Source organism: Hetaerina americana, unplaced genomic scaffold (assembly GCF_022747635.1).
Source record: "Hetaerina americana unplaced genomic scaffold, ioHetAmer1.1.p SCAF_11, whole genome shotgun sequence".
Taxonomy (NCBI): Eukaryota; Metazoa; Arthropoda; class Insecta; order Odonata; family Calopterygidae; genus Hetaerina; species Hetaerina americana.
In genome coordinates this window covers 1,959,463-1,978,105 of record NW_027286181.1, presented here as the reverse complement: position 1 = coordinate 1,978,105, position 18,643 = coordinate 1,959,463, and the positions used below count along the sequence as shown (strand labels likewise).

Below are 18,643 nucleotides of genomic sequence, written 5' to 3'. Positions count from 1 at the left end.
TCCAACAAATTTAATTTTCTTTTTCTCCCACTCTTTCATTAAATTCCTTTCCCCTTTCATTTCTCTCAATTCTTCCATGCTGCGTGTTTTGTTCTTGTGGATTAGAGCATGATTAGATAGACAGATCATCGTTTTTATTTTGAGGCGAGATTGAGACTATGGAGTCTCCTCTTCTACTACCCAACCCTTTGAGTTGAACAAGAACATAAAAACACGAGACTTTAAACTGTCGAGCAAAAAAGGCGAACGTATGGAGGTATTTCCCGCAGTATCTCCTCACGCTATTCTTTTCGCGAATCATCGGGCCAAGGAGGGGAAGAACAATCAGTTCTCTTGGACACAGAAACAACCGATGCCAATAGGACATGGCGTTTATACGTCGGTATGACGATGGTAACGGTGAGTGACGATGACGTGATTCAGCTGCAGTAATAAAAAATGCCGAGTGAGGGTTTATTGAGATGTTCAATACTCCCTCCAACAGCACTCTCAGACACCGAGAAGATGACAAGGGATTTTAAATCACATCCCTGGAGCTCTATATCGATATCATGCATCGATATCGTTCGCAAGGAGATGATGCTGAGCACACCGTCAAGTCGACTGAGCGTAAGAATTTCGAGCCACAGAGCCCTAATGGGAAAGTTAAGCTTCGGTTCGCGATATTGGACTCATGAAGATTGACAACTTCCGAATAAGCCGCAGAATCGATGCGTTGATACTGGTGGGATGCTCAGTGTGACCCGCGTGAATCTTCCACGATAGAACATCGCTGGGACGCACCAACTCAGTCGCGACCCTCTCTCCTCCATCACCCCGGGGAGTCAAAGGGAGTGATCCTCCACCTCCCCCGAATTACTGAAGCAAGCCAACCGAGGCCTCGTTTAATGAGAGCGGCCCGACGGAGGGAAGGGGGAGGGGGGGAAGGTTGGGGGCGTGGAAAAATTCGTGAGGAGACGGAGCGTGTGGATCTCCGGAGGAAGTCGAGGGGCCCTCCCGGGGGAGAGGGGAGCAAGGCACGCGTGATAGCGGGAGCTCAGGGGCGAAACCCTGAAGGAGATGAAACCAGGATGGGCACGCTCACGGGGATCGGGATAGGGGATGGATTCACGTATGGACAAGGGAATCCGCTTCTTTACGCTGCCGCCGTATGTGAACACGCGTCGGAACTCATCGGAACTCCACGAACAGCCGAAACTTTGAATCCCAAATTATTATGGAAGACATGATCATTCACTAAAGATCAGAGAGATAGACGGTATTTAGAACGGATGGGTTTAAGATGTCGTTTTTCCGAAAACAATTAGAGACAGTAAGAGCTGATACTCACAATAACTAGGGGTTAAATTGAATCATCATCATGTGGATGTATATTTATATGCATGTATAAATATACATACAAATAAATGTACATGCAAGTTCATATACTCGTACAAGTAGAACACAAAATGTAAATATTTAACAGGTGAATTTAGACTCTCATTTCAGACAGCTGAAAATTTCTGAAATGAGAGTGTCCTTCAACGTGCTATTTTATTTTAGGAAAAAGGATAGGAACACATACAAAGGATCTGCTCGATTCCGCCTTCCCCACGTCTCCTGTGTTCTTCCTTTACATGTCTTCATATCCCTTTTCCTTACAAAATATATATAACGTGTACATGGTGCTCATGTATGTGTATACATATTTAAATGTATGAATAAGTATGCATGTTCTGTGTGTGTATGTGTGTCCATTTATACGCATGTATGCGCACATACAAGAACTTGTATATTTCGCCCACATATATTCGCACATTTAAGTAGTCGAGACTATATTTAACAACAAAAATATCACTCTTGTTGCGTGAAATGACTAGAAATGGCGGTGGTATCGTGTGCATTTCCCTTGAGTCTGATAAATAAATGTTTAATAGTTCACTGCATGTCAAAATTCTTTTCTGGAGAAGTGTCTTCATGATGAGTGACTTTGTCTGTTCGTGTACTGGGTATGCCTGGTGTGGATACAACCCCTGCCATACACCTTCCCGGTGTCTTACAGGGTATTTTGTAGATGTCCATTTAGATGAGACTTTGCACGATTGGATTACATATTTTCGGACGTATACTCGTGCTCCTTAGTTCCTGCTGTCACGCGCAACGTTTCCGATAGGTCACACCGAAAACCAAATGTTGTCAATGAACAGCGACCGCCATTTAGTTGCAGGCATCAATTTCACCACAATGATGAATCAAACATGGAAGGCTCGAAGAATGAAGAACAACTGTCGAACGATCGTATCATTTTAACATTCAACAAACTTCCCTACACGGATACTACGTCGATACGACGAATCTCGTCGGATTAAAGGCCCTAGTGCTCGCATTTCCCCTGCATATTGTAAGTACTAACTCCAATTCAAGGCCCATTTTTACCTTTTAAAGATAAGTTTTTGATAGTTCCTCAGGATTATTTTATTCTAGGTATCAAGAGAACTTCCTCTTGTTGGTTCAACATTTTTAAGAGCAAAGTAATTAATTGTATATCACGGGGTTGACATTTAGGTAATAAAATCAACTAACAGCTTCCTCTCATCACATCGGAAGACCGTGGAAATTTGCTTTGATGTCTAATTCTTTTAGTCTGCAACGCAAGGCATAAGAGAGGAAAAGGATGGAGGAAAGTAACGCTTCTCCGAGTTTCATTTCACGTCCACATACCTGCAATACTGTGATGAGGGTTATATCCATTCCCCTCTTAGGCGTTCATTTAATCATTTGGCTGAACCTTCGGCTTTCTCCGAATTAGTCATTACCCGTCAATGGTTTCGTCCATTCTCTCTTTCTCTTTATCTCTTGGGTTATCGGAACTTCGAAACGAAAGGGTGGCTCGATTGGGACGTGCGGAAGACACGGCATTCGATTCCGCTCTCGGTCTAAAGGGCGAGGGCACCGAATTATTCAACGTTCGTTAAACTTTCGGCGAGACCGAGGACGTGTCCCCACCCTCCTCGGTCCCGTCCTGTCGGGCACACAAGTCTGACCCGATGAGGCGTCCTCGTCAAATGAGAGGGCGAAACGAACGAATTTGCGAGAGAGTCTCCGATGACGATAGCTCGGAAGGGTTTGACGGGGGGTCACACATGTCGGAGGGAGCACGCGAGATGAGATCCACCCCGCTCGCCCGGCATCAACTAATTAAGCCGGGATCGCCGTGCTTGTCCGAGAGCCTCCCCACGTCGCAGAAGGGCGCGCCCGTCTCGAGCGGGTGGGTAGCCTGGGTGTGTGTGTGCATCGGCATACTACCCTCCTCTCCCGATTCAATCCCATCGGCGGAACCAAGTCGGGAGAATGAACCTGGGGAAGATGGCTCAACCGAGCGGGAAGGAGAGATAGGGGGAGGAACTACTACGTGATGAGTTTGTTAAAACTCGACCGCACGTGCTTGTGTGAAAAGAGAGGCGCCGGCGCCGTAAAATTTCTTTGTCGCAGGACCAATAAAAATGTCAGTAAAATTCACTGAGCGAAACCTACAACATAGCGTGATTATGAACACCATGTCCTGAAAACATGGTGTCAGAATAAAAAAAAAAGCTCGCATTTGATTAAATGGGCAGAGCAGCCGAGAGGGTGGGTGGAGCACTTGGCTACTGACCAGAGGGGTCCGGTTCGATTCCCAGTGACTTAGGACATCATCTTTGTCGGATCTTTTTCGGGTATTATATCATCATGGGAAATCGTAATTGGCATAGGGAAGGTAGTTTCACCCGCTGCCCTGAAATGTGCATTTCACATGCCTTAGAATGCTGTAAATTTAAGGCGATCTCTACCAATCAAATCAACCTTTGGGTTTATTACTCTGTGATGGCGGACATTGGACAATATAAAAATCATGACCGATACCATTTGGATGGAGAAAATATTTGGATGATGAAAGATGAGGGATGCTGAAGGGAGAATGCTAAGCGAACCGGAGAAAAAGGAGGAATGGATATAAAGCATTGAGGTTGGAATGAGAGGTGGGAGAAACTTGGGGAAACTAGAGAAAGGGAATTATCATTTACGTGTAGACGGAGTTTATGTGGGGTGGAACTCAATTGCAAATTTATATCATGACTTGCAATTATTTTTCAGGGTTACTCAAAAAAAAAACATCTTTGATTTTTAACGAAGATGATAACGCATAGATCCTTAATTATTTACAAAAAATTTTTTTTCGTGTATACCACTACAATTAAAAGTGTATAAAAAACGAATTCCACTATAATGCAGACTGATCTTGCAAATTAGATCGCACCAGCAGGCCTTTATAAAGAAAGACCCGTACATTCAGCCCAAGGAGAGAAAAGGGGATGTGAGAAAAGAGGAAGGAAAAGAAGACTTGTTTGAACGCCTGATGTTGATAACCCTTATTTTAGAGTGTTTTTGGCCTTGAGACAAAGTATAAAGGGTGAATGAAATCTAAAGTAGCCAGGAATGGTTTAAGGGATGTGCAGAATTTTGGCGGCATTTAAAATTAATTCAGGGAAACGCGTTAGTGGATTCTAAAATAATACTGACTGGATGCTATGGTAACAGATTAGTATCAAAGAACTGTAGTTCACAGGTTTGAGCATGCTGAGAAAATGGACGAGAGTCAAGTCCCAAATAGACATATGAAACGTAACTCGCTCGAAAGAGGAAGTCATGGTCGAAGAGACTCACGGAATGTTAGAAGTCTCAGGTCGAATCCCAGAGAGACATTTGAGAGAGGAAAGACTCAACGGAATGTTGGAGGTTTCAGAAACTGAATACCAATCACAGTTATCAATCCGAAGTTGGTTTGATAGGTTTAGACAGAGTTCACCTATTACCAACCTCAACGGTGTGTGAAATCCACTCGCCAGTGTACGTGCACATTGGGAACAGTTCGTTAAAACTTGCCAATTATGGTTCCCCAGGATGATCTGGTACCCGAAGGATCACAACGAATGAGTGAATCCGAGAGCACTCTAAGAGCTATTCCGAGGCGATCAGGAGAACTCGAGGTACGCTAACGAAAAGTGACAGCGGAAACTATTAAGGACTCTATTTCATTTCCACAGAAAGCCTTTGTCATCCCCCAACATCTGTTCACTCAACATCACTGCTGTTTTCATCCGCATTAATTTACCACTATGTGGCTTGTAGCGTGAATATATTCGGACGTGGGCGAACGAAAGGGAATGGATGAGGTAATGAAGCACTCTGATCGGATTAAATTTTACATTTCTGAATCATTTATTATTATGAAGTGAAGGGTTATTAGAACCACAGCTGATCGCCGAATAGACCGATGTGCTAGGAATTATTTTTCCCTTCACACTATCTCCGATCGCCGTAGTAGGAAGAATCACGTACGACAATCCGAATTTCAGCGAAAGTGGGATGACACCCAACGTTGTCGATCGCCGGCTGCCCTGATGGTCTCACACCATCCGCCAGACGCCCTCGCCCCCTGAAAGGGAAAGATGCAGTCGGTCTGGCAGCGTTCACGTCGATGACGACGGGTTACCGGAAGCGAGGATGCCCTGCAGCTCGCTTCCCTCGTTAGGGCGCTCGGAGGGGAGACCGACGAAAGGGGGAACGAGGGGAATGGGATTCCGCGGAGTTGAGGAGGTGGTCGCGGAGAGAGCGTCCGCAAACGGCGCACGCGAATTTCACCGGGAGCGGAAAGGAGAGTTGAGAAAATCGCGCGAGGAAGAGAGGAGTCACGGAAGAGCAATTATTTCCCTCGCGTCCGCAATATCACAAAAGGAGTCCAATCACGGCAACCTCTTCCGAGAATCCCGGCGAACCGCCGCACGAAAGCCGAACGGACTTCTACGGGTGGAGGATATGATTATGAAAAAAGTTTTTCATTTTTCGTAATGAACTCTTAGGTGGTTCAAATCTCACCGGGGGGCTTCCAAGTAATGGCGAACGGTGAGGTGAGGTGAAATTAAGTGTCACCACCGCCGCGAGTTTTCGAGAATCGCGGCCGTTTCACGATTGAATTCGATTTCTAAAAATTTTCGTAATTTTCAGTACTGGACAAATATTTAGAAGGTGCAGTTTATGCTCGATTTACGGTCTTGTTCTAAAATATGTCATCGTGCGTATATCCAAATCCAACGACGTTCATCTATGATTATCAATAATTGATTTTTTTTATAATTAGACAAACTGCCATTTTAAACGATATCTGGATTCTTGAATATTTCTGTAGACTTTAACACTTTATGTGATTCGGTCACAATGTCATGCAAAGGATTCAGTTTTCTTCCTTATATCACCTGGAATTCCACTGAACATTTTAGCCTCCTGGTATAGTTTTGGATTAGTCAAGAGAATCCCGATTCTACGACCAGACTTGAACCCGGGATCATCAAGTCTGGATCCAATGTCCGGCCCAATAAGTCAATGCACTTCCAACACACCCCAATTTACCTATTGTAAGGAAATAATCTTTATGCAATCTATAAGAGGTTCACATTTTTTATTAAATGGCCAATGAAAATTAAAAAAATTCTATTGCGAATATCAAATAGGAAACTCGTTCGGATGAGAATGATCAAGTTCTATTGAGAAATTCTGCCAAAAGGTCGCAATTAATAATGAGGGCATTAGGACAACAGTGTGATAGGCATGGGCTGGGATTAAATAAGAACGAAACAGAGGCCATGAGGTTTTCGTAAAAGATAAAGGCTTACGTTAAACGTTGCAACTTGAGGACAAACACCAAAGCAGATGGAATAGTTTACCTATCATGGTTTTGGACCAAGATGATCAAAATAGCAGGTAGATAAGAAGAAGCTATGGCTCCGGCAGAAGAGCTTTCACATGATGGGGGAATTTACTACAGAGACGTTGAATAAATCTGTCAAAGAAAAGAATAGTTAAAAGCGCGTGCTTTTTACGTGCGGAAACATAGTAGTTGCATCAAGATTATAAGCGTACATTGGAGTCATTTGAGATGCGGATGTGGAGAATGAGGGAAAAGGTGGACAACAGGAAAGCGAGATGACGAAGCACTAGGAATGGTGGGGAAGGAGTGGATTATCAGGATAAATCCAAAGAAGGCAGGAAAGGTTGATAAAGAGCATTTTGATTGGCGAGGAAACGCTGAAGAAGAAATGTGGGAGGGAGGACATTGGCAAAGTAAGGCAGGGGGGGTGGGGGAGAATTTGCATATCCGACGGAATTATGGGAGGAAAAATGAATGTGGAGTTGAAGAATGGTTTATTTTAGTGGTTTATTGTAGTATCGTGGAGTGCCTGGTTGTGCTTTATTAAGCACGGCTATGAAACACTGTTTTGTACACTCTGTGTCTATCCAGAACCTACCTTAAACGGTCAACTAATGAATCAATTGATTCATATCATATTCATTAGAAGAAGGATAACATAAATGTAAATTTTATGGCATGGAGAAGAGAGAGACACAGTGGGGGAGACAGGCCATATGACATTTTACATTGTTATTCTATAAATATATATGTAACAGGTTAAATAACCAAAATTAAGTGCGAGTAAGTTCATAGGAGTGAATATTTTTATGTTGTTGGTCTAAATTAATGAAGCATAACGTACAGGTACATTTTATATTTAAATTAATACGTCTAATTTCGGGCATATGCAATCTCGTCAGTTCATGATTGGGTTCGCTTATTACTTGATCAAATAAATATTTATCGTTTCATGAGAAAAAGAAATGCTTTCGTAATATTAATTTTTTTATATACCATAATTTAAAAAAATCTATATATTTCTGTAGATCTGTCGGGGGATTAAAGAATTCTATTTCTTTTACCTAAGATGGGGACTCTCCTCTTTACACCATATAGTAAAATAATAAAATGATAACTGAAAATGACTGCAATTTTCGAATATTTCCGTAATTTCTCCCAACAATTTATCTCTAGTGATAATTACTACAATTAAGCCATCTCAGCTCTCAACGATGCGGTTATAACTTTCCCCCCCGATGGCAGGTCGGAGATGAAGATTCGAACCCTTTCACGGAAGAACCATTAGCAACCACAACCGTGAAATCTGCCCGATATCCTCCTCATCCTCGAATGCAAGGCGAGGAACTTCAAAAACACTGAAAAGTTACACTACTATCATACCACTACACAATTTACCTGATGAAATGCAAATACATTATACATCTAATCATAAAGTTACACGTGGACTCAACAAGTTCAAATTAAAGTTAATTATGGTGATTAAAGCCAACGCACTCCGCACGAAACAAATGATTTTACTACATTCAGTTTATTTGCGCTGTTACCCAAATTTTATCTTCAATCTCAGTTTTTCTGCGGTTAACCACAGCAAACAATAATAAAAGTTGTTTTGAAAGAAGTTCCCATCGTACGTATTCAAACGAAGAGGGGAGCTAGTTTCCTTGGCTACCATTTGGAGGGCTAACATGTTCCTCTTAGCAATTGATTTTCGTTTTTAAGCTTCACAAACTATTCATTAATTGAACAAAGTTCAAATGCCCCATAAAATGAGAGTGCTCACTTGTCTGAGTTGATCTTTCAACTAACATTTATGATTCAATTTCCTCGCGAGTCTTAATGGAGGAGTATTTGAGAGCCAATGGAATTATTTATTCATTTTTCCTGATGGAGATGCAAACTCCAATATCTATTCCCGGAATTGAACGTATGCGCCGTGTTACGAGCTCTTTCATCCAGCCGCCGCGTCGCACAAGGAGGTGGAGTTTGTGCGAATGGAAGTTAATGCCTACGAAGCCGCGGAGTAAATTTCATTTTCCCTAAAGGTTATCTCAAAGTTCCGCTCGACAACTTTTATTGCTAACCTTCTGGCTTGAGTGGAAGATATTTCTAATACTCTGCCCAATTGGAGGCATATTAAAACAACCCACGTACCAGAGAGGTCAACAGTGCTTTAGTTGGTCAGTATGTCTAATCAACGCTTCAAAAATGGTCCAGACTTAAGTAGAGACACTTTGTGACGGCTAGCGGTTTTTCAGTCATAATTTATTGCGTAAATTTGAACTGCGGGCGGAGTCACAACGTCACAGGTCTCAATTTGGAGAGGATTTCCTTCGCTTTTGGCGTTTTCCACGCCTTACCCCAATCTTAACGATCCCTGGAATGGGTCATTCCACCAACGTTTTACCCGAAAGTCTCACACCTTTAATGAAAAACATCGATTCAAAACTGACGTGAGAAAATGAATTCTCCCTCCACCCATATCAGGGCGAAACCGTAATTAAACGACTAACGAGAGAGATAATGAATTTTTTATCTGCCAATTTTGTTTCGCGCCGAAGATACTAGGGCCCTGAATGAATCCAACCGGTCTTCGTTATAAAAGAATATATATTGATCATATGTCACCTCCGTCGCCTATAACAAGTAAACATTGATTAATAAATTCTACTAACATAAATCGAAATTGAGTGGCACACCAATATTATGGTTCAGAAAGAAATTTTGACAGATAGACAAAGGCTATTAGGTGTTCAAGAAAGAGGAAAGCTAAGTTAAACATTGAAATAGGAGTGCAAAAATAGAGCAGGTTGAACAGATTATCTACCAAGGAAGTTTGCTGCTAGATGGTCAAAGCAGTAGTCACATAAGAAGTAGAATTGCGATATACAAAGAAGTTTTCACAAGTAGGAGGCAAATGATGGCTAGAACGTTAAAGTAAGGATGCTAAAAAAAACAATCGCTAAAACTTGTGTGATGTTGAGCGTGGTTCTGCACGGCTCGGAAACCTGGTCTTTGAAGCACGATGATAGGAGTGGATCGTAGGCTTTTGAAATATGAGTGTGGAAAAGGATGGAAACGTTGAAATGGATTAAAATGAAAACAAACGAGGAAGTGCTTGGCAATTTGGGGGAGGAGAGGTGACTGATTGGAGAAATCCAAAGGAGGCAGGAAAGATGGATGCAGAGCGTTTGGATCATGTTGAAGACTGTGATAGAGGGGGGAATGTTTGATAAGCAAGGAAGCGGGAGAACGTATGCCGAACTGAAGAACAGTTCATTGTAGTTTAGGGTATCAGGTGGAGTCTTATCGGGCGAAGATAAGAAATGTGGGCGCGTTCAGTCTGTGTTCATCCAAAATCTACCTTAAACGGTGGACTATCATATTAGAGGGTAGGTCAATAAATAAGTCGCAAACATATCTTACGAATTGCTATACGCTGTTACAAACATTTAATTTTAAATGCTTGGAAAATCCACCGTAAAGTTTCGAATTAGCTTTCTGTGATTTTCAACCGTCCGGCCCACTAAAAAAATTATTTAGGTGGCTGACGTTTTGAAAATGATGGCGTAGAAGTCCGAGAGGTTACTCGTAGCTGCGACAGTCGAACAGAATACTTCTTTCCTGCCGTCTATTAAGGACTTGTAAAGAGATGGCATAGGTGTCTGGATGTTGAGGGCCATACGCATGCATAAAAGTCAAATAAATTTCAGGAAGTTACTTTGACGTTTATCGTCCCTATCCAGTTTTGCGAGTTATTTATTGACTTACCCTCGCAAATACACATAGAGCTGCGTATGGGCACCGGACGCCACTCCGGCATCTCCAAACCATTTCCACCGGGAGCCGCTTCGACATGAGCCGGAGAGGTGGGTCACTTTCGAGATTGATGAATTATACACGGGCAAGAAAAGATTATCATCCGATTGGATTTTTTTGCTACTTTCCAAACGTCTTGAGAGAGAGAGAGAGAGAATCCGTAAGCACCCGAAGTGTAACAAAGCTTATGACGCTCCCCGGAGCGAGAATACTTTTCAAAAGCGGACGGACGATATTTCATTTCGCCTCCACCGGAGCAGAAATTTTCGTCTCTACCCCCTTTCACTCGGTCCCCTTACTGTACCTCTACTGGGCGAGAGAGAGGGTGGGAGGGAAAGAAATGGAGATGGCGATTGTGAGGGGAGGGAGAGTGTGGAAGGAGGGAGGGGGTGGAAGAGTTGGGGGAGGGAAGATGCGAAGAAGATTGCCCGAATGTGGAGGCGCGCCCGCCGGGGATCGACTGGGCGTCTCTGTGACGAGAAGAGGCAGGTGGGGACGTGCACGACTTCCGATTGGACGCTCTGGGTCGGACGACGACCGTTGGAGCGGCACGAGTCGAGCGGTTGGGGGGGGGGGGGGGAAGGCAACTGTGGACGCTCCGCTGCTTGGCGCCTGGGAAGCCCGGCCTGCAACGCCTAGGATCGTCGGGAAAAGCGCAAGGCTTGCCACACTACCTTTTCATACCTTAAGAGTCACATGTCCTACCTAATTAGCGGCTAGGTTGAATCCTGCGTAACACATGACCATTGACCGGTGGACTAAAAATATCCCCGGGTGCCCGCAATGATGATTCCGGCCGTGACTTCTCAATGCTCGTGCGAATGGAGACAAAATTAATGACGACGGCAAGGATAGGAATTTCCAACCTGGCTCCGGTCACTGATCTCGTTTTTTTTCCTCGTCACTCCTCAGGTGCGAGAAGGCGTTCAAACATAGCCTTCCAGTCAATTAGCCAGCCAGCACGGTTGCATGGGATAAAAGCGACTAATTATCACAGTAAGTCGGTCAACGGTATGTTCTATAGAACGAAAAAAACGAAGTAGCGAAATAATTATGTTTGAAAAATGGCGTAACAAGTGTATTTCACAGAGATTTTTTGATGATTTTCATTTCGCCGTCGGCTTGTACACGTAAGCACGACCGTGTAGACACTTCAATCTTTTGGACCAACATAGTTTGCTAAAATCTTACTTTGGAAAGCAAATGACACGGGAACAACCATTAGAAAGACCTCGGGGGTGACACATGAAACAGGCAGTGAATGTAAAAAGTGTACTTTGAACACACAAATAGAATAGTCGAGTGGAATAGCAAAACAAATTTAAACCGATAAAAAGATTAATGGACATGTTGCGACGAACGGCAGAAATTATTATCGCTGAAAATCTACCACTCATCCTTTAGTTTGAGTGATAACATTGGATTTAAAATAATCAAATTAAAAACAGAATTTATATAAATAAGTAACATGTATGACATAAAACCACATTCAGATAAATATTATATCAGTTGCATTAGGTATAAAAAACAATGCGGTATATAGCAGAACGGAATTGAATGGATGTGAACTGACATTTATAGGCCGTAATTAACTTAATGAATTGTTTCAGGCGTAACTTTGGGGAATTGCTCCATTATAATGTTACAACAAAACTTTGTAACTCAACATGAAAAATAATATTTTTTGCGGCCTTTGTTTCACTACGGGGTAGCATCTTTGGGCCTGAAAATACTGCACCGCAGTGAAACTTAGGTCGCAATGAAGCTTATGTTTCATGTGGAGTTACAAAGTTTCGTTTTGAGATTGTTCACCGTAATTAATTAAACGAAGAGCCGGATACGACCTTTAAACGGCCGGTTAAAGCCCCACTACGACCAAAAAAAACTAGTTATAGACCAGATCAGCTGGATTCTCCAGGAGAGGAATATAAAAGGAAACCTTACGATGTCGTCTCAAGACGTCTCGTCTCATTCCGATAATAATTAGAGATGTACATAGATTTCAATACACACAACACTCCCTACATCACTTTCGCATTCACCCATGTTACTCGCGATCAAAAACGTAGTTGCGTGGCCCAAGGCGACGCGTTATCATCAGAGCGCCGCTTTCCATCCCCAGAGAGGAGTGCGAGGAGAAGGGAAGAAGGGAGGAAGCGACAGAGGAGTGGCGAGTGTCGATGGGAGGGTATGAGGAGGAGAGAGGCAGGAGTGAGTTGATTTTCTCTTCCGGGAAGGATCCCGGTAAGGGATCAGAGGAAACCGTGGGCACAATAGCACGACGTCGACAGGGAAGGAAGGAACTGCCGAGTTCCAACTCGGCTTGGACTTCCGGGAGAGCGAATGAGAGGAAAAAAAACAGAACTCCTTGACCGGATTACGGAGTGAGCGCCTGCTTCGTAACACGGTGCAAAACACTAGAAAGAAACTGCAAGGGGCGAGTAAAAGCTTTCTCCCACGTCGGAATGACCCGATGATGGTGATGGACTTGCGGTGAAATGAAATTAACATTACGATAGAGTGAAATGATAAAGACATCCAAGGACCTGATATACTGAGACCTCTATAAAATGCATCGATATACGTGGCGTCCTAAATTTCCGAGGAATGGTAATCATGGACGAAACCTTTTTGCCACATACGATCAAGGATAGAGACTAATTACTCGAGACGTACTCGATGAGAAGTTTCTTCGAGTGCGACGAATATTTTTGATTTTATGCACACATTTTTTTTACGTCGCAAGTTCACATCTTACACATGAGTTTTACTTTTTGCAGATTTACATAAGCGATCCTTGGAATTCTTGGACCACTCCTTCCAATACGGATTCCGAAGCATCGTCGTCACAATGAAGGCCGTTGTCACGGATGGAACATCTGAGCTAAAGCCAACAAGGGGTCACCATCTTACCTAGAAAGGCTTAGCCAACAATAGACGAAAAGCGGTCAAGCGGGAGCATTCCATGACTGGAGTATTGACGATCAACTCCGATATGGCAGGGGACATCGGAGAAGAGGCAGCACTCTTTGCTAGAATCTTTAACATTGATTTATTTATTTTTTTATTTTTGAGGAAGGTTAACCACGAAATAATAATATTAATCTGATATTCATAATATATGGATTTTACACTGAAAGTTGTTTAGCTAATAGGTGCTTTTTGACACAGCTCAACATATATAACATTCTGAGCAGCTAAAAAAAAATTAAGAGGCAGGTCAGAATTGCTTCATAAATAGGATTACATAAGACTTTCTGATAGAAATAATGGCATGAGAGCAAGAGATATTACTACACAGTGAAAAAGCAAACAAGTCTAGTATTCAAGGTGGACCTCCATTTGAAACACACGACAAACTGATGCTAAGCCTCGCTTACATTCGTTGGGATTAGGCGTACGTATCTTCTAGTAGTGACATCAATGTCATATTATATTTAAAAATTCTTACTTTTCCTCTTTTCTGTCATTATGAGAGCGAATTAAATATATTATTATTCAAGAGTCGCAACTCGTTGGAGGGAAACGAATTCTTATCCTATCTTTAGTGGATTAAAAATATTTAAAACGAATTATTGCCACATATATGAAACATCCATTAATCACTAAAAGCAATCTATCAACCCCATTACTTGACACCATTTGCGTTCCATAAAAACAATCTCATTTGCAAGTGTATGCTACTTTTGATTCAAAAAGTTGGCAGTGAACGAAGCGGCCATGACGAAAGACGAAACATGCGTATATGCCCTCCAACCCATGCCGCTCCTCCTACCCATTGGTGAAACCCATTCCAACCCGTATACTTATGCCCTCCAACCCATTGGCGAGAGGCCTGAGAGTCATAATATGTGACTCACGCGCTTAAAAAATTCGTCTTATTGTTAGCCCCAGAGTCGTGGCGACGTCAGAGGAAATAATTAAACGCAGGTCAATGACGTGGCTCTCATGTTCAGATCGTATTCTTCGTAGACCTACCACAGAACGAGAACCTCCACGGATAGCTTGCAAAGAAATGTCCATGAAATTGAAAGTAAGAAGGAGCAAGAAAATTTAATGTTAATTGAACCATCATGGTGGCCCTGCATATACCCAATTGTGGGAGCCACTTGCTATGAAAGGCTTAGCCTATGGGAAGATCTTTGGTGCGATACATGGAAGAGGTAACGAAAGACGTCATCACTAAGTCATGCCGGCAGTCTCGGTTTCTCAGATTATTATTACAAGCAGTCTGCCTTGTACAGGCAGGCCTAGGACTATCCTTGAAAATCATTATGCAAACTTTTGGACTTCTGAACCGCTTACACGCGCGGAACTTCTTCGTCAGTTCCTCCACATCATGCCCCCCGAAATGGCTTCTTCCCTCTATTCCTCCCTCATTTCTGCCAAACATTCTCCCCTCTTTGACAGCCTTCAAAATCCCGCTACCTCTCAAACTTCTTCGACACAAATTGATGCTGAAACAATGAAGACTCAACAAGCAGGAGTCACTTTATTTATTAAATTGATTACTTAGGTGTTTTCCAAGTTTAAAAATTAACTTGTGCTCACGAATTATGCCCCATTTTCCTTAGACATTTCATGCTTGACAACTCTTTAAATTTTAATTGCGACGGGAAAAATGACTCGCTTTTGAGTGCGATTTCGATTTCATTAAACTTTAAGCCTAAAACATTACCCCCCCCCTCTCAGGGAAAGAAATATTAACCGCAAATTGCTTCCACATATTAACCAGGAGATTAGGATGAATATATTCCCTGCATCTGCAGGGGTTTCATTGGATGTAGACGATTTTGAAGCTTGAATCACTCGGAAAACAATCAGTTCAAAAGTTAACCTTTCTCAAATCTAGATTATAGTCCCGATTTACATTTGATTCAGTGACTTCCGATTCGGTCCCGATTCCAACCTCAAATCCAAGAAGTTACCAATCGAGGAAATATCTAATAAGGATCCCACCTTCTAGACTAGGTAATCAATTACCGATTGACTCTGAATACCGCGGCCATAGCGATGCTGCCACAATTCCGGGGGTACGATACTTTTAAGTGGATCGATTCACGCGACGTGATATTTACTGACCCTCTCGATTCCTTTTTTCGAATCCTCCTTCTCCTGAGTTCCATTAATGGTGCCCTCAAGTAGTGCCCTGCGCGAATTAAACACAACACCCACTCCGCTAACGGGAAAACAGAGAAACGAAGGTGTTTGCAGACAAGTATGTACAATCGAGAGAGTTATGAATTGCTTTCCCTCCACCGTCTCCCTTCGTGGAGCACAGCTATCCTTCTTTTTAAAAGGGTAGTGAGTATGTATAGTATATTTATATTGTTTTTTTTCCGTGGCGCAGAGGGGTGAATGGGAAAGTCAAACGGGGTTGAGTGTGCGGGATAACCTCAAGGCGGCGGCGTTCACCTCCGTTCGCCCTCGAGTTCCCTCCTGGCTCCTTGCTTCGGAACACATTTCAATCGCGAACACTTCCGGACCTAAGGAACCTGTTTTTCATTTTGAATTCCTCGTAGACTCGGCGGGGCATTCCTACGGGGGCTATAAACGTCGGCGAGGGAGAAACGCTTCCTGCCTCAGCCATTCAACGCTAACTACCGTACTTAGCGCGTCTTATTTCCCCCCCCCCCCGGTTAAAGGATGGTTCCGCGGCCGGTCTTAGACCACACGACGAAAGATAAGGCCGAGATGGGAATAAACGACACCTTTGGTTTCGAATCTCACGTTGAAATGTCGTTGCAAAGGGTCCTTTCTGTATGCACTCTGCTGACTCTCGCCGTCTCGCGAATAGAAATAATTTTAAGGGTTGATGGTGCAAGGGAAGGGAGGGAGAGAAAACAGATGAGGGCACATTTGCTATATTTACAATTTTTATGCCGATTTAATATTAAGAATGGTATCATTTTCAAAGGCTCACTTCAACAATGACTCATTCCAATATTGTGTAATCCAATTTTCAATATCAGAATTTATACAAAATGTTCACGGATAATGAAGACTGAAGACACGTTGCTTTTCCATATCGAATTTTTTTATGACGCCCTAGATTTCTTGTCAGCGTAATATCTTCAGGAGATGTAACGATGACCTGAAGATTTTACGCTGTAACGAAACCTAGGTCGTATTAAAAAAATTCTATGCGGAAAGGCAAAGTGTATTCTTTCATCATTAAGAATTTCAACCATGTTACGCCAGAAACTGTGTCATTTTTTCAAAGATACATACATAGCTGCCCATTATTTTGGTTATAAGTGAGTTTTTAATAAAGTGATGCCATAATGAATGCAGAAAATATCTACTACTCACGTAATGGCCGATTTCAAATAATTTATCATTACTCAATCCCATTATCTGTTAATTAAAATCGAATAAAGCCTGTTGAAGAAATGCGAGGTGGACATATATTAGCAGCGACTACCAGAACTTGGACATTTTCGCACGTCAAGCTTTTTACTTCCCGAGAGCCGCTGAGGTGGTCGACGAGGAATTCATAATGAAGTTTGAATGGACTTCTAGACTGACAGAATATTGAAAAGCGCGAGTAAACGTCCTGCGTCTGGGCAGCAGTGGACGAAAGAAGAGAAGAATCGTAGGTTTCAAGTAGCATTAAAACCTTTTCCTTCCCTTAATACGTATAACAGATGTTAGAAGATCTACGAAAAGTAAAGTCTAATGATATCAGCTGTCCTTATACTTATAATCCATCTATTTTGCCAAATGAATTTGCCAAATGCGATTTTATCGCTTCTAACGAATTAGAAACGAGTTTGTAAGTGAGTTTATGCATCAAAATTTCAAATTTCCGATATCTCGTATTGAGAATGCTTAAATTCCTTACCGTTCGCCAATTCGCCTAAAACACTTGACTTAATAATTAAATGGAAATCGATCAAATATACGATATCTCAATCCAATAAATCAACAAGTTTTGATTCCTGCCAACTGCTGGATACATGTTATTCAGGAATGTGACCCCCTGCAGGAGACGATAGAAGAATAAAGATTACTCTTTTTGCCTAATCTTCATTCAGTAGTTTTACCCTATTTTCCAATGAGCCGTGAAAACGAATTTCACGCGTACTAGATGGATGAGACTGCTTCGCACATTGCAACGGTTGCTGTGTCATTTCGCGTTTGAAAACAATGCATTCAAATCCAAATGGAGTTTGGGTAATTAAGGAAGTCAGAACCACAAACATCCCCGTTAACCATTCTAACAGTCCACCCCTGATTCAACAAATAGTCACGTTCGTTCACTATTGGCACATCTCCATCTTCATCCTCTTGTTGGTGAACAGCGAGACCAAAACCACTTAGATACATCGAATCTCGTTGCCGACATTATTATCCCGATCACACTAAACGACCAAGCGATACAAATTAATACAGGAACGCACAGCGTCAGATTATTGGTACATTTCCGTCAATCACACGCTGAATCAGGAAGCGAAGGCTTTTGCTGCGTTCGGTTGCTTTATGTAGAAGGGAAAGACAGTTTCACTCCTGTGCAGGAGGCAGGTTCTGAAGACCAAGGCCCGAGGTTGAAGACCTGAGGTCCAAGTGACCTGAAGATGCTTTCTGCAGTGGTGTCGAAACTGTCACCAGCTGAACATAAGAGAAGCGGAAGAAAACTGAAACCTGCCTCATTCACAAACTTCGATATTTATGACTGATGCATACGAGTTATCTGGTAACTTTGGCGTGACGTTAATATTAAGGAAAAGGGCAAGCGCAAATAAATAGGAACGTGGAAATAAAACGAAGTGGAATTTTAATGAATCCATGCCTTTTAAGTGACTCACTATAAACAGTATAGATGATTACTCGGCGAGAAATGTTCACAATATGGAGGAGAAAATAATGAAAGCATTATGGCCTCAGTTGATGCGAACTCGGAATCGACTTCTACGCTCAGATCGTTGAAAATAAAGAAGGATTGAGATGGAAAGACCGTTATCACAAAACACTAATGAGAGAAAAATGAATCCGTGGAATGCGGAATGCAGTTATAGGTAGCTATTCGAAATATTAGACGCGGGATATTCGGGTGAGACCGTTAAATTTAAAACCATCTCCAGCCATCTCGAATGCGTC

The 18,643-nt window shown here is 42.4% G+C and overlaps 1 protein-coding gene across 2 annotated transcripts in view; it reads right to left on the bottom strand.

Annotated features, from left to right (window-relative positions):
• The window catches only part of LOC139700877 (protein FAM43A), a 345,831-nt gene that overhangs the window by 264,319 nt on the left and 62,869 nt on the right, over positions 1–18,643 (bottom strand). The gene's annotated exons all lie outside the window — the stretch shown is intronic.